Here is a 16,389-nt window from a genome sequence, read left to right on the forward strand (position 1 = left end):
TTGTGCAGCACAATGCATAATGTTTTTGAGATGTAGCCATTTAACTGGGTATATCAGTAGTTTCATTTTATTGCTGAGTGGTATTCAATTGTATGACTATACCACAATTTGTTTATTGTTTACAGCTTCAGGCTGGTATGAATAGAGCTAGTATGAAAATTTGATTATAGGTCTTTGTATAGACAGGACAAATGTGTTTATTTTTCTCGGGTAAATATGGATAAAAGTGGCAATGCTGTATCATATGAGACCTATATGTTTAACTTCTAAAGAAACTGCCAAATTGTTTTCCACATGGTTGTGCAAGTCTACATCCCCACTAGCAACACAAGAGAGTTCTAGTTTCTCTATATTCCCACCAACACTTGGCATCAGTGGCCTTTATAATTTTAGTCATGCCTGTGGATATGTCGTGGTAGCTCACTGTGGTTTTACATTTGCACTTTCCTGATGACTAAGTGATATTGAGTGTATTTTCATGTGTATGTTGGCAAGTCATACATCTTCTTTTGTGAATTATCTGTTCAAATATTCCCCCATTTTTTAGTAAATTGTCTTCTTCTTTTTAAATTTTTGCATTCCTTACATATTCCAGATACAAGCCATTTGTCATGTTTATATATGTGTGTGTATATATACATGTATAATGTAAATCATCTATTCTTTGACTTGTATTTTTCAGTTTATTAATTCCCATTTAAAAAGCAGGAATTTTTAGTTCTGATAAAATTCAATTTATCATTTTGTTTTTAGTTTTAATTTTTTTGTACCTTATCTAGGAAATCTTTACTGATTCTAAGGAAGGCAAATGTCATAGATTTGAATTTAATATTTAAGTTTATAACACATCTTGAGTTACATTTGTGTGTGGTGTGAGCTAAGTGTTGAACTTCTTTGGTTTTGTTTTTTTGTACTTGGGTATCCTAGTATACTGAGCCATTTATTAAAAAGACTTCATTTCCCTCATTGAATTACTATGGCACACTTGTAAAAAAAATCAATTGACCATAAATGTGTGTGTATATGGGAGAAAAACGCTTTTTTCTGGAATCTCCATTTTGTTCCATCAATTACATTATATTTCTAAGTCAGCAGCATGTTGTCTTGATTACAGTAGCTTATATTAAGTCTCTAAATCTAGTAGTATGTCCTCCAACTTTTTGCTTTAAAAAAAGTTTTAGCTATTCTAAGTACTTTGCATTTCCATATAAACTTTAGAACCATCTTATCAATTTTTATAAAAAGGATAGCTGAATTTGGATTGGAATTGTAATGGATCCATATATCAATTTAAATGCAAGTGACATCTTAATAATATTGAGTCTTTTAGTCCATGAGCCAGTGTTCTTTAATTTCTCTCAGAAGTTAGACAGTTTTAAGGGTATAAGAAGTGCATATATTTTGAAAAATTTATCCCTAAGAATTTTACATTTGTTGACAGTATTCTAAGTTGTACTTTTTAAAGTTTTCAATTTTCATTTTTTGTTACTAGCAAAAGATATCGGTTGATTTTGTGTATCGATCTTGTATCCTGCAACTCTAACATATTCAGTTATTAATTCTAGTAGCTTTTTTTGTAAACATCAGGATTTACGTATGATCTTATCATCTTCCTTTCCAATCTATATGTTTTTTTCTTGCATTATTACATTTGCTATAACTACCCTGCCCCCATGCCAGAACAATGTTGAATAGGTAAAAGTGAATATGCTTATTTTCTTTCTAATTTTAGAATGTAGCATTTAGATTTAGATTTTAGCATTTAGATTTTTACCATTTATGTAAGATTTAGCTGTGTGTTTTTCATAAATGTCCTTTATCAGGTTGAGGAAGTTTTCTTTTAATCTTAGTATAATGAGAGGTTTTATCATAAATAAATATTAATCTTGTCAAATGCTTTCTCTACATCTATTGAGATAAGCATATAATTTTTCTCCTTTATTCTATTCATATGTTGAATCACAATCCCAATAATAGATTGTCAAATATTAGACTACTTGGATTCCTGGAATAAATCTCACTTATTACTTTTTAATTTTGTATATTTGATTTGCTAATATTTAGCAAATAGTTTTGATGTTTTTGTGCATGAGGGCTATTAGTCTGTAGGTTTTCTTTTGTAATATCTTTGACTGGTTTTATTATCAAGTAATAGCAACATCATGGAATTTGTTGTAAAGTACTCATACTTTTTATCAATCTGACTTACTCTATTGTCATTAATAAATTTTTCTCAGGGTTTATGGTTCACAATTTAATTCTCTGGGGCATGTATATAATTTTGGATTAAATGGTGGGTATTTAGACCCTTATGTTGTTGAGTTGTTGTTATACTCCATTTTGTTGTCTTTATAAAAGATTCTCAGTCTTTGTTCTGGAAGTCTGTTAAATATTTTGTGGACTAACTTAATTCTTGCAAGGCTACTTTTAAGCTGTGTTAGGGCTTACCTACAGTTGTGTATACTCTAGGGGTGTTTTAGAACAACTACTAAGATACAACCATTCCCAGGATATTAAGAAAGGTGACCAGTGAGGATTTTTGAATATGCTTGACCAGACCTTGAATGTTTCTCTGCTGCATGTAAGACCTAGAAATTTTCAGCATACAACTACTTAGTTGCTCTTTCCCAGTTGTTCTTTTCCTGGTCTCATGGAGTTTTACTCTAAGTGTGTTCATAACTTCCTATCCCATTATTATCAGATACAAGGTCACCTTTGTAGTTTTTAGTTTTTTGTTTGTTTGTTTGTTTGTTTGTTTGTTTTTTGAGTTCTTTCTCTGTATAGCTCCCTCCTCCCTGGTTCCATTCTCAAAAATATTCCAGCTGCTTTTGTCTCCTGGTTCCAATCGCTGTCATCTCAGGTTCTAATTAGGGATCTTCTGCTATACAGCCGATCAGGAGTGTGTCAATCAGGGCATTCATAAGGCTCATTTGTTTTGTTTCTCTTTGCTCATGAATTCCAGTTCCGCTCTTCTTCTTGTCTACTGTGTGAAAGTTCCGCTCTTCTTCTTGTCTACTGTGTGAAATAGCTGTTCATTTTTCAAACTGTTTACAGTGAGATAGGCCTGGTCCCTGTTTTTAATTATGACCTGGAGCATAATGCTTTCATCCTTTTTTATAGAAAAGTAAACTGAGGCTTAGAGAGACTAAGTAGTGTAGAGATGGAGAACAGGGATTTGGGCATAGGTTGGAATTCAAATTTTTCCTATTTATTAGTTGTACAACCTTGGGCAAGTTATTTAACTACCTGCCTTGATTTTCATATCTTTATGAGGGAGATGTTTCTGCTGCTGCTAATCATATATAAGGAATAGTTTCTTACTATTATTGTGATGGTTAACTGAGATGGTGACTGTGAAGTTTTCTACACAGTTCCTGGCACATAGTGAATGTTGGATGGGGTGTTAACTAGCTAATTATATTGCCCACAATCACTCTGCTAGAATTTCTCTTTTTTTTAAAGGAAAATATGAGTTTAAATAGTCATATCTTCCTACTTATTTCTAAATGTCAGAATTCTTGGTCAGACTTGAAAACACTTTTAAATAGTTCTTGGAAGCTTTAAAATTATTCTTGGTGATCTTGATTTTGGTAGAAACTCTGACTTCACATTCAGGAATGTAATATGGATGGCAAAATGAATATTTTCCCTTATTTATCAAAATTTTTTTTTCTTTAAAAAGTATTTAGAACAGAAAGCAAGTATATTCAAGCCCAAAAGACAAATTATCTAGAAGTAGGGGCAGAGTACACTCATTTTGTGGAACATGAGGAGTCCTGTGTGTGTAGAGAAATATTAAAGAAAAGATCAGGGGATAATCCATCACAAATTCTCCATTAAAAATATTCATTATAGGTTTAATTAATCACAATGATGGATATCTTTAACATTAGGCAATAATTGGCAGTTTCATAGTGGTGAGACTATAGTCACTCAAAATACAACTTTTAAAGGTCATATTCACTTTTCTTTTCAACCTCATAAAATCTTGAATGACCACAAGTAGAGCTCAACAGAGAATAATGAGGCAAAACATCAGGAATGTTCATCATCGAAGGTTTGACTATGTCCTTCGTTGATACCCATACATTTAAATATGGTAGGTAGAAAAAAAATAGCACACAGATTTGTCAACCATATGCAATAGAATAGTTCAGTTCAGCAAGGGGAATTCAGAATTCTTTCTCTGCTGGCTGAGCCTGTGTGTTAGCCAACAACATCCGCTTAGTCTCAGGTGACAACAGTGCCAGTTGATTAGCTTTTGTTTATGTTTTGACTATTGATACACTTAAATTATTTTCATATTATCATGTAAAACAAACACATAGAAAGTTCTGCTTTTGATCTAAATACAGGCACTTCTTTGTTGCAATGATATTTGAACTGTATATCAGAATAAAAAACTTATAGTAAGCCAGGCATAATTAAAACATATTTGATTAATGATAATTTTGGCTTGAAAACAAAATATCCTATCTCAACAGATGTTTAAGTTGGTTTACAAAATGCAGACCTTACCTTTGAGATTGATATAAAATGCCATGGACATCTCTGTAAACTTCTCAATCCTCCTTTGACCTTTTTGAAAGATTTAATCTTTGTTAGGTTAATGCATATTCTTTGTGTACACTTCTTGAACTAGAATACATGTTATTTTTTTCTGACCATTAAAATTTTTCCCTCTTCCTGATTCTTGTAGACTCTTTTCTAACAATGCTCATGAAATGTAGAGAAAATGGTTTCTCTAGGATCCAAAATAACATATGACTTATAATTTAAATTAAATTACAGAAGAGTTCATTTCCTTGCAATATGCTGTATGTAACATGGCTTTTGCTGAAGAGCTCAGCAAATCATCTAGGGGTGCTAGGACTTTTCTTTCTTTCCTTTTCTTTTTGTTTGTTTGTTTGTTTGTTTTGCGACAGAGTCATGCTGTGTCACATTGGCTGGAGTGCAAAGGTGCCATCTCAGCTCACTGCAACCTCTGTCTTCTGGATTCAAGTGATTCATGTGCTTCAGTCTCCCGAATAGCTGGGACTACAGGTGTGCACCACCACACCAGGATAATTTTTGTATTTTTAGTAGATATGGGGTTTCAACATGTTGGCCAGGCTGGTCTCGAACTCAGATTTTTTTTTTATTTTCTGAAGACAAACGTTCTCTGATTGGCATGCTCCAGTCACCGTTTCACCATTTAAAGACTTCTAGATTAGAAATAAGCATGGGCACAACAGCTCTAAAGTGAAAACATACATAGTGGAGATCCCTGCCTTCTCTCCTCTCTTCCTTTCCTTTTTTTCTTTCTTTTTTTTTTTTTTTCTACTTCCCATCCTTCTCAAACAGACACCAGTCAGCAATATAGAAATGCTTATGCTTGCTTGGTGTCCTTGATTATAAATAGTCCAAACATCCGGAAGCTAAAATCAAGGTGATTATGTAACTCCTAAAGATGGAAGTTGTCAAAATACATCACAACAAAACAAATTTTAAAAGGATATTTTAAATACAAGATTCCATCTTCACTAAACTGCCCCTTAGATCACTAAGATAATTTAGAATGAAAAATCAACTTAGATAATCATACGTTAAAAAGCTGCCACTGGCAGCTTATTAGTTCTAAAGCTTTCCAAAAAACCTCAACCAACTTGACACTTTGATCTCACGTGTCAAAAAATTGGTCAAGGTTGATCAGTTAGCTTTTATCAGAAGAATTTGCTCCTGATGGATTGGCAGCTATAATCATATGGTATTTTTAGAACAGTGATACAATGAAAAATATCATAATTATGTATTTATAAAGTGTTGATTTTCTACAAACTAGAGGTTTAGCAATGGTTGCTAGAACAAATAATTACATTTATAAAAGAAATAAAAAATGCATGGAGATAATATCAATCAAATGAGCTAATGAAAAATCATGACCCTATTATCTTAATGAATGCAGTATAGTGTTATAAATGCCCTTACACTTACATCTTCATCACGTAGGATGAATGACAAATAGAAAGACCAAAGAACTGATAAATTACTGTCTCCCTAACAGAGTCTGATATGTGAATCCCATGTCTCTTTCTCACTTATTACAGATGCCTTTCATTAGTGAGTTCATATATTCCAATAATCCATCCAAAAATATTCATAATTATGGGAAGACAATAACATTGCCATTTTCACAGTCATGTTATAGTATTTTTAGTGTACTGAGTACAGTAATTATTTATTAAAAGTAACACGAAAACAGGAATAAAATACTTATATGTACAAAGTAGCATGGTATGATTTCTACCTAATATTTAATAATACACATGCACATTTTCCCTGCATTAACATAGTGGTAAACAATAAATACTAACAGTAGGTAATATAAGAACACTGAGAAAAGTAGGAAAGTCTTCATGGATAAAAATTCTTGGCCCAGAAAACTTTAAACATTAAGGAAGGTATGCCTGTCAGCGAGTCCACCCCCTGGGCTGTCAGATTCACTGCTCACAAATTCCCCTCCTAAAATTCCTTTTCCTAGGAACGCTCCTATAAATGGAGTAATGCAATTTTTAAATGTCAGAGGACTGGAGAGCACCGGGGTTCTTTTTGATTCCGTCAAATTGTTGCATGTCAGCTGGACATCACTTTACTGGGACAGACGACTGGTGTAGAGGCCAGCAGCAGGTATGGAAGTCAGGACTGATTCTGCAGGACTTTCTCCTTTTCCACCCTTGGAGCATGGAAGCTGAAGATTAAGCCTGTGAGCAACAACAACAACAAAGTTCAGATTCCAAGAAAGCGAAGAAGAAATAGAGATGCTGGGGGAGTCCATCTCTTAGTAAGAAATGGTTGTCACTAGCTACCTTTTTTCCACCTAGTAGAATCCCTTGATTGTCTCTCAAGCACTTCAAACTTGACATATCTGAAAAGAAAAGCACTGTTTTCTTTCCCAAACCTGTTCCCCTCACTCCACTATCTCAATCTTCAGTATTTCCTCCATAATGCATTCAGACACCCAGGATGGGAGTGTGGATATTGTCTATAGTCCTTCTCTTCCTCATTCCCCACCGGCCACATCCAATCAATCACCGCTTCATGAAATTTTTAACCTCCAGACATTTTTCTCTATTCTATTCTGCCTCTTCATCTTCCTCCATACTGCGGCTCCCTACCTTAAGCCTTTATCTTTTTCCAGCGGAATATTGCAATAGCCTGTGACTTCTCTGCTTCTGGTCTTGCTCTTCTTGAATGAGTCTTCCACCTTAAACACACACTGGTGTATATCAAGCATAAATCTCATATTCCTCTTCTGCTTGAAGTCCTTAACTGTACTCTATCACTAAAGCGGTACAGTTCAAGATCTGTTGCTTGGGGTGACAATGTGAGTAATTAAGAAATGTATGGGCAACTTTAAAGCTTTGCTGCTGTCTACTCATCAGGGAGAAGAATGAATAGGCATCAGAAGAAAGAATGAAGGAATACCATTTGCCACTTCTTCATAGGAAAGATAGCCAAGCCTTTGGTTTAGTATTTTGCATTTTTCTCTGCAGTGTAGGAACAACTTTCAGTATTGGTCTATAAAAGAGCAAGAGATGGAGACTTCTGTGTCCCAAGTAGGAAACGGGCAGTGGCCCAACCTGTCAGGGATTAGATGGTGTTGTGTTGCTGATGGCAGTGCTGTTGGTTTGCTAGGGTCTGGGGAGAACATGATATGGTGTGTGTGGTGGAGTGTGGGGAGTGGTACTAGTGGCGGAGACCTGTAACCAACTCTTTTCTGGTTTGGTTGGTGAAGGCAAGTCCTTTGATAGGGATGGCTGAACTGTTGCTTTACATGGGGGAACGTTGGACATTGGCTGCCATGGCCTGCAGGTAGCAGCTACAGGTATCCACGTCAAGTCTTAGGATAAGGAAATGATTGTAGAACAGGATATCTGTGACTTCCTCCCAGAGCATTTATGGCTGATAGGTGGTTGAGCACATGCCAGAGCATGGTGTAGCTTAAGTACCATGATTTGAAGAATGATTGCAGACAAGGCCTCTCTTTCAATTATTGAACTAGTTTTTTAGGCATATTTTATATCCAAGGTAAAGTGAGGGGTTCCTCAAAATGATAAATGACTTCTTTTTTTATTTTTATCTTCTTTTCTCTAAACTTTTATTTTAGGTTCATGGGTATATGTACAGGTTTGTTATATAGGTAAACTGCATGTCGTGGGGTTTTTTGTGCAGATTATTTTACCCATGTAATAAGCATAGTATTTTCTTGATCCTCACCCTCCTCCCACCCTCTACCCTCAAGAAGGCCCTGGTGTCTGTTGTTCCCTTATTTGTGGATAGACTTTTGATGTCATTAGTGAATGAAGAAAGTTAGTACTTCATTCTAGCCTCATGCAGTCCTTCATGATTTACTTTGGGAAACAAGGCTTCCTGTGATCTAGTACCCTCTACTACTTGGGCCTTATTTCCCAGTCAGAGGTCAACGCTTCTCAAGCTGTTTATAGTGAAGAACAATGTTGGTTTCTAACATCTATTCAGCTACAAACAGACATTTTAAAAAATACAATAACATGAATGTTGCAGCAGTATCAGATTGCTATAACAATTTTTAAAGTTTTATAATTTCTTTCATATACCATTCAGTTTCACAATTCTTTTCCTGTTTGTACATGCTATTCCCTGTGCCTGGAAAATCGTTCCTCTCTTCACCTAGGCCCCTATCTTTTTTATTTTTCTTCTCATCCTGTAAGTTTTAGCTCAAATACCATCTCTAAGAAATTTGCCATCAAACTTCACGGTATCATGTCTGTCTTCACATAACACTGTGTTGTCATTTACCATATTATACTACAATTGTTTTTCTTATCTGTGTTTCTTTCCACTTCTATAAGCTTCTTGAGAACTGCAACCATGAAAAGCCCTCTTTATATCTGGGCTAGTACTTGACAAGGAGTAAGGTCTCCGTCACTTTTTGTTCCACTGAGCCATACTCCTCCATAGATGAGTTTTCAAGTGAAGTCAAGAGTTTGTAGCGTAGTTCAACTGGTAAACATCTGCGTTTGTGCTAATAGGATAATGCTCATCATTGACACTGTTTAAATTATTTTCTCAAAGATCAGCAACCTAAATAAGAACAAACTCTAGTTTCATCAGCATGCATTTCACATCGACAGTCTCTCTCAAAAAATAAATCTTGGTTCATTAATGATTCTTTACATCCGTACCAATATCAGTCTTTGCTTTTAATGGCTATTTTATAATAAGATTTCATAATAGGTTTCTTTAACGCTACTGACAACAATTTATAAACAATCAGAATGGCCATAGGAGAAAAGACCATGGTTTTATAGATGTGGAACACAGTGTAGAGCACTATTAAGAAATTCATTCAGGGTTATAGAACATGATCATAATATACAGTTGGCCTTCCATTATCTGTGGGTTCTATGTCCACAGACTCAACCAACTTGAATAAAAAATATTCAAAAACAGTAAAAATTAATAATACATTAATAAAAATAATACAAATAAAATATAGTATAACAACTATTTATATAGCATTTACATTGTATTAGGTATTACAAATAATCTAGAGATAGTTTAAAGTACTACATGAGAGAATTTATATAGGTTATATGCAAACACTATGCAGTTTTATTTACATCAGGGACTTGAGCAATCACAGATTTTGGTATCTCCAGGCCTTTTGAAATCAATCTTCCACCTCCACAAATACAGAGCAGCAATTGTAAATCTCCTTTATTTATGATGTGTTCCTTTTAGCTTGTGTTATTTCATTTTAAAATGAAAGAAAAATAAATGAAAAACACGTTAAGCTCATCTGGAAGTTCACAAAGATACTCTTAGATTATCAGGGCAGCATTTAGAAAATTACAGATGTACCAAGGAATTGTATCTTGGAGAAAAGTGGAAATAGCTAACAATCCACATTGCTGAGGGTTTGTGGGAACAGACTTTCATCCAAGCTACTAGACTTTCTAACACCACAGTTCTTCACTGGTCTGAAACCCCCTTCACTCTTCAGCCTTCCAAAGTGTCTTGGAACAGAAGGAAGATGAGACCTACTGGTGAGGGAGCAACCAGGTAGCAGCAGATTCCTCCTTGACAACAGCGCAGAGTTGGTCATAGAACAGTTAAATGGCTATCTGTTCAATTCTAAAATTGTTATTTTTCCCTTTTAATTTTATATCTTAGGCATGCTTTCATGTTATTAAAAATTATTTTGAGAATTATTTTTACTCATTATATAATGTCACTGTGCAAAGTATAATTTATTTTATAATTTCCATATCATTAAACATTTAAGCTGCTTCTGCACGTTTGCTGTCACCCTCTTGTATATGATTTCACGCTCCCACAAGGTAAAGCTTTGCAGAAGGCAAGGTTTATAGCTCATAAATGTTTCAAAATTCCTGTCTGCCCTGCCAAATCACATTAAACGTGACACTGTGAACAAAATAGATTATCAATATATGAAGCAACAAGAATTAAATATATCTAGAATATTGTTTTGGGATGGAAATTTTTAACATAGGTGATTATTTCTGTAATACTGTTTGCTGTTGCATGAGAGTTCAAGACTTTTTAACTTCTTTCTCGAAATCTTCTAGGTTTGATGAATTCATTTCTATATATTCTGAATCTCCAAGTTGATATCTAATTTCAAGTTGACAACCTAGACAGTAGTTACTCTTTGGGTATTAAATTCAAAGTACAGTGATAGAAATATCTTAAAGAAAAAAGTGAGACAGACAATAGAATTGACAGATGTCAAACTTGTTTCTTCCCATTACTTTCTGATCTTTACTCTTCAGAACATCATTATATAATTTCAAAATTACAAAGAGGAGTAACAAAAGTTATTTAGCTTTTCAAATCAAAAGCCTTGGAATCTGAGGTTCGGAATATTTTTTTAAAGTACAAAAATGGAAAGGAATGGGAGTTGAACAAAAATTACTTTTATTAAGCTAGTTCGAAAGTCAACACTGTTTCTTGCCTTCTATACACTTTTTCTTTCTTTCTTCCCCCTCCTCCTCCAACTGCAGAAGACTTGCTTTCTCCAAGTTGATCAATTAGTTACTAATATTTGAACATTTTGGTAATTTAGAAAACAACCCTTTACTAGCCACTGGGTTGCAAAGCAACCATAGCAAGTATGGAAGGAAGCTTTCCATATATCAGCTAGGGCTGAACAACGTATCTCATCCCCAGCTTCTCAAACTTTGCACCTGGAAGTGTCCATTGCATAGGATGGACAAACTTCCAGATTCCTTTCTTCTCCTTTAAAACTTTTATTTTCGTTTCAAGGGGTACATCTGGAGGTTGGTTACATGGGTAATTACATGCCATAGGGATTTGGCGTTCAGAAAATTTTGTCACCCAGATAATTAGCATAATAGCCAATAGGTAGTTTCAAAGTACTCACTCTCATTCCACCCTCCCCCTTCAAGTAGGTCCTGGTGTCTATTGTTCCCTGCTCTGTGCCTGTGTGCATTCAGTGCTTGGCACCCACTTAGAAATGAGAAGATACAGTATTTGGTTTTCTGTCTTCAGTAACTTCAATTAGAATAATGGACTCCAGGTTCATCCATGTTATTGCAAAGGAAACAATCCGGTTCTCTTATATGGCTGCATAGTATTCAATAGTGTATGCATACCACATTTTCTTTAACTAGTCCACCATTGATGGGCATCTAGGTTGATGGGCATCTAGGTTCATTCCATGTCTTTCTTATATTAGACAGTTCTGTGATGAACATACATGTGCATGTGATTTGACAGTAAAACAATTTGTATTTCTTTGGTCTATATCTAGTAATGGGACTGCTGGGTTGAAATGTAGTTCTGTTTTAAGTTCTTTGAGAAATCTCCAGGCTGTTTCCACAGTGATTGAACTAATTTACATTCTCACCAGCAGGGTATAAGCATTCCCTTTTCTCTACAACCTGACCAGCATCTGTGACTTCTTAACTTTTTATGGTCACCATTCTGACTGATATGAGATGGCATCTCATTATGGTTTTGATTTGCATTTCTCAAATGATTAGTGATGTTAGGCACTTTTGCATATGCTTGTTGGTCCTGTGTATGTCTTATTTTGAGAATGTGCATTCATGTCCTTTGCCCATTTTTTAATGGGGTTGTTTTTTACTCTTTCATTTGTTTAAATTCCTTATAGATTCTGGATATTATATCTTTATCGGATGCATAGTTCATGAAAATTTTCTCCCATTTTCTAAGTCGTCTGTGTACTCTGTTGATAGTTTCTTAGGCTGTGCAGACGCTCTTTAGTTTAGCTGGGCCTCGTTAGTTTTTGGTTTTGTTTCTATTGCTTTTGGAGTCTTCATCATGAAGACTGATGTCCAGAATGGTATTTCCTAGGTATTCTTCTAGAGATTTTACAGTTTTTGTTTTACATTCAAGTCTTTAATCCATCTTAGTTGATTTTTGTATATGATAAAAGGTAAGGATCCAGTTTTAATCTTCTGCATATGGCTAGCCAGTTTTCCCAGCACTATTCATTGACTAGAAAGTCCTTTCCCCATTGCTTGTTATTGTCAGCTTTGTTGAACATGAGATAGTTGTGTGTGGCATTATTTCAAAGTTCTCTAACTTGTTTCATTGACCTATGTGTCTGTTTTTGTACCAGTATCATACTATACTGGTTACTGTAGCCTTGTAGTATCATTTGTCATACTGTACTAGTTACTGTAGCCTTGTAGTGCCATTTGAAGTTGTATGTGTGTGGCATTATTTCAGGGTTTTCGAACTCATTTCATTGATCTACCTGTCTGCTTTTGTACCAGTATCATACTGTATTAATTACTGTAGTCTTGTAGTATCATTTGAAGTTGGGTAGTGTAATGTCTCCAGCTTTGTTCTTTTTGCCTAGGATTGCTTTAGCTATTTGGGCTCTCTTTTGGATCCAAATGAATTTCAGAATAGGTTTTTCCTAATTCTGTGAAAATTGTCATTGGTAGTTTGATAGAGAATAACATTGATTCTGCAGATTGCTTTGAAGAGTATGGCCTTTTTAAACAATATTGATTCTTCCAATGGAATATATTTCCATTGGTTCATGTCATTTCTGATTTCTTTTGTCATGTTTTGCACTTCTCATTATAGAGATCTTTTGCCTTCCTGGTTAATTGTATTCCTAGGTATTTTATTATTTTTGTGGCTCCTGTGAATCGGATTGCATTCTTGATTTGTCTCTCAACTTGGATGTTGTTGGTGTATAGAAATGCCACTGAATTTTGTACATCGATTTTGTATCCCAAAACTTTGCTGAAGTTGTTTATCAGAGCTAGGAGCCCTTGGGAAAAGACTATGGGGTTTTCTAGGTATAGAATCATATAATCTATGAAGACAGATAGTTTGACTTCTTCTCTTCCTATTTGAATGCCTTTTATTTCTTCTCTTGCCTGATTGCTCTGGCTATGACTCCCAGTGCCATATGAATATGAGTGGTGAAATGGGCATCCATGTCTTGTTACAGTTTTCCTGGGAACACTTCCAGATGCTTCTTCCCATTCAGTCTGATATTGGCTGTGGGTTTGTCATAGATGGATCTTATCATTTTGAGGTGTGTTTCTTCAATGCCTAGATTGTTGAGGGTTTTTAACATGAAAAGCTGTTAAATTTTATCACAAGCCTTTTCTGTCTGCATTTATTAAGATGAACATGGAATTTGTGTTTTGAGTTCTGTTTACATAATGAATTGCACTTATTGATTTGTATATGTTGACTCAACCTTGCATCTCAGGGATGAAGCTTTCTTGATCATGGTGGATTAGCTTTATGACATGCTTCTGGTGTTCACTTTACTAGTATTTTGTTGAGAACTTTTATCTATGTTCATCAGAGATATTGGCCTGAAATTTGCTTTATTCATTGTGTTTCTGCAGGTTTCATGGTATCAGTGTGACATTAGCTACATAGAAAGAGTTAGGGAGGAGTTTATTCTCAATTTTTTGGAATTGTTTCAGTAGGATTGGTACCAGCTCTTCCTTATACACCTGGTAGAATTCAGCTGTGAATCTGTCTTGTCCAGGGCTTTTTCTGGTTGGTAGGTTTTTTTATTACTGAGTCCATTTTGGAATGCGTTATTGGTCTGTTCAGGTTTTCAGTTTATTACTGGTTCAATCTTGGGAGGTTGTGTTTTTCCAGGAACTTACCTATTTCTTTTATGTTTTCTGGTTTGGGTACATAGAAATGTTTGTAATAGTCTCTGGATTTTTTGTTTGTTTGTTTTTTGTATTTCTATGGGGTTAGTGGTAATATCCACTATCATTTCTGATAGCATTTATTTGGATCTTCTCTCTTTTCTTTTTAAGTCTAGCTAACAGTCTATCAGTCCTATTTATTCTTCCAAAAGGGAAACTTTTGGTTTTGTTGATCTTTTGCATAGTTTTTATCATCTCCATTTCACTCAATTCATCTCTGATTTTGGTTATTTTTCTTTTGCTAGCTGTGGGATTAGTTTGTTATTTGTTTAGTTCCTCTAGGTGTGATGTTAGATTGTCAATTTGAGATCTTTCTAATTGTTTGATATAGGCATTTAGTGCTATTAATTTTCATCTTAACACTGTTGTAGCTGTATCTAGAGATTTTGGTATGTTGTATCTTTGTTTTCACTAATTTTAAAGAATTTCATGATTTCTGCTTTAATTTCATTGTTTACAGAAAAGTCATTCAGGAGCAGATTGTTTAATTTCCATTGAATTGCAGGGTTTTTAAAAATTATCTTGGTATTGATTTCTATTCTTATTGTGCTGTGGTCTGAGAATGTGGTTGATATGATTTTGGCTTTTCTGAAATTATTGAGAATTAGTTTCTGACTGAACATGTAGTCAATTTTAGAGTATGTGTCATGCATGGATGAAAAGGATTTATATTCTGCTTTTGTTGAGTGGACTTTTCTGTAGATGTATGTTAGTTCTATTTTGTCAATTGTCAAATGTAGGTCCCAAACATCTTTGTTAGTAATCTGTCTTGATGATCTCTCCAATATCATCAGTCTAGTGTTGAAATCTACTATTATTGTGTGGTTACCTAAGTCTCTTTGTAAGACTAAAAGACTGTTTTGTAAATCTAGGTGCCCTAGTGTTGGGTGCATATATTTAGGATAGTTAAGTCTTTTTGTTGAGTTGAACCCTTTATCACTGCCTTTCTTTGTCCTTTTTGATCATTTTTGGTTTAAAGTCTCTTTTGTCTGAAATAAGAATAGCAACCCCTGCTCTTGTTTGTTTGTTTTCTATTTGCTTGATAAATCTTTCTCCAACACTTTACTCTGAGACTGTAAGTGTCCTTGAATGTGAGATGAGTCTCTGAAAGACAGCATACACTTGGGTCTTACTTCTTTATCCAATTTGCCACTTGATGCCTTATAAATGGAGTGTTTAGCCCACTAACATTCAAGGTTAATATTAATATGTGTGGATTTTATCCTGTCATTCTATTGTTACCTGGTTTTATGTAGACATGATTGTGATTTTGCTTTATAGCGTCAATGTTGTATGTACTTTAGTGTGTTTTTGTAGTAGCCAGTAATGGTCCTTTCCTTCCATATTCAGAACTCCCTATGAACCTCTTGAAAAGTAGGTCTGGTGGTAATGAATTCCCTTAGTATTTGCTTGTCTGAAAAGGATTTTATTTCTGCTTTGTTTATGTGGTCTAGTTTGGCTGAATATGAAATTCTTTGTTGGAATTTCTTCTCTTTAAGGATGCTGAATATAGGCCCCCAGTCTCTTCTAGCTTATAGAGTTTTGTCTGAAAGGTCCAGTGTTAGCCATTGATGGGGTTCCCTCTGCAGGTGACCTGCCCATTCTCCCTAGCTACCTTTAATATTTTTCTTTTCACATTGACCTTGGAACATCTGATGACTATGTGTCTTGGGGATGGTTGTCTTATATAGTATCTTGCAGGGGTTCTCTGAATTTCCTGAATTTGAATATCAACCTCTCTAGCTAAGTTGGGGACATTTTCATGGACAATATCCTCAAATATGTTTTCCAAACTGCTTGCTTTCTCTCCTTGTCTTTCAGGGATGCCAATGAGTCATAAGTTTTGCCTCTTTACATAATCTCATGTTTCCTGGAGATTTGTTCATTTTTGAAAATTCTGTTTTCTTTATTTTTATCTGACTATGTTAATGTGAAGAACTAGTCTTTGAGTTCTGAGATTCTTTGGTTGACTTGATCTATTCTGCTGTTAATACTTCTGATGTGTTAAGAAATTCTTGTGGTGAGTTTTTCAGCTCTATCAGATTAATTTTTTTCTTTCTTAAAATGGCTATTTCATCTTTCATCCCTTGTATGGTTTTGTTGAATTCCTTAGATTCCTTGGAATGGGTTTCAGTCTTCTGATTCTCAATGATCTTCATTGCCA

General features: G+C 34.7%; 1 protein-coding gene across 2 annotated transcripts in view; it reads right to left on the reverse strand.

The window, feature by feature from the left end:
- Positions 1-3,729: 3,729 nt before the first annotated feature.
- The window catches only part of EMCN (endomucin), a 124,392-nt gene continuing 111,732 nt past the window's right edge, over positions 3,730-16,389 (reverse strand). For both annotated transcript variants that reach the window (XM_011969368.1, XM_011969367.1), the window contains one exon: positions 3,730-6,740. The gene's annotated coding sequence lies outside the window, so the exon portion shown is untranslated. The remainder of the gene's footprint in view (positions 6,741-16,389) is intronic.

Source organism: Mandrillus leucophaeus, unplaced genomic scaffold, assembly GCF_000951045.1.
Source record: "Mandrillus leucophaeus isolate KB7577 unplaced genomic scaffold, Mleu.le_1.0 Scaffold887, whole genome shotgun sequence".
NCBI lineage: Eukaryota > Metazoa > Chordata > Mammalia > Primates > Cercopithecidae > Mandrillus > Mandrillus leucophaeus.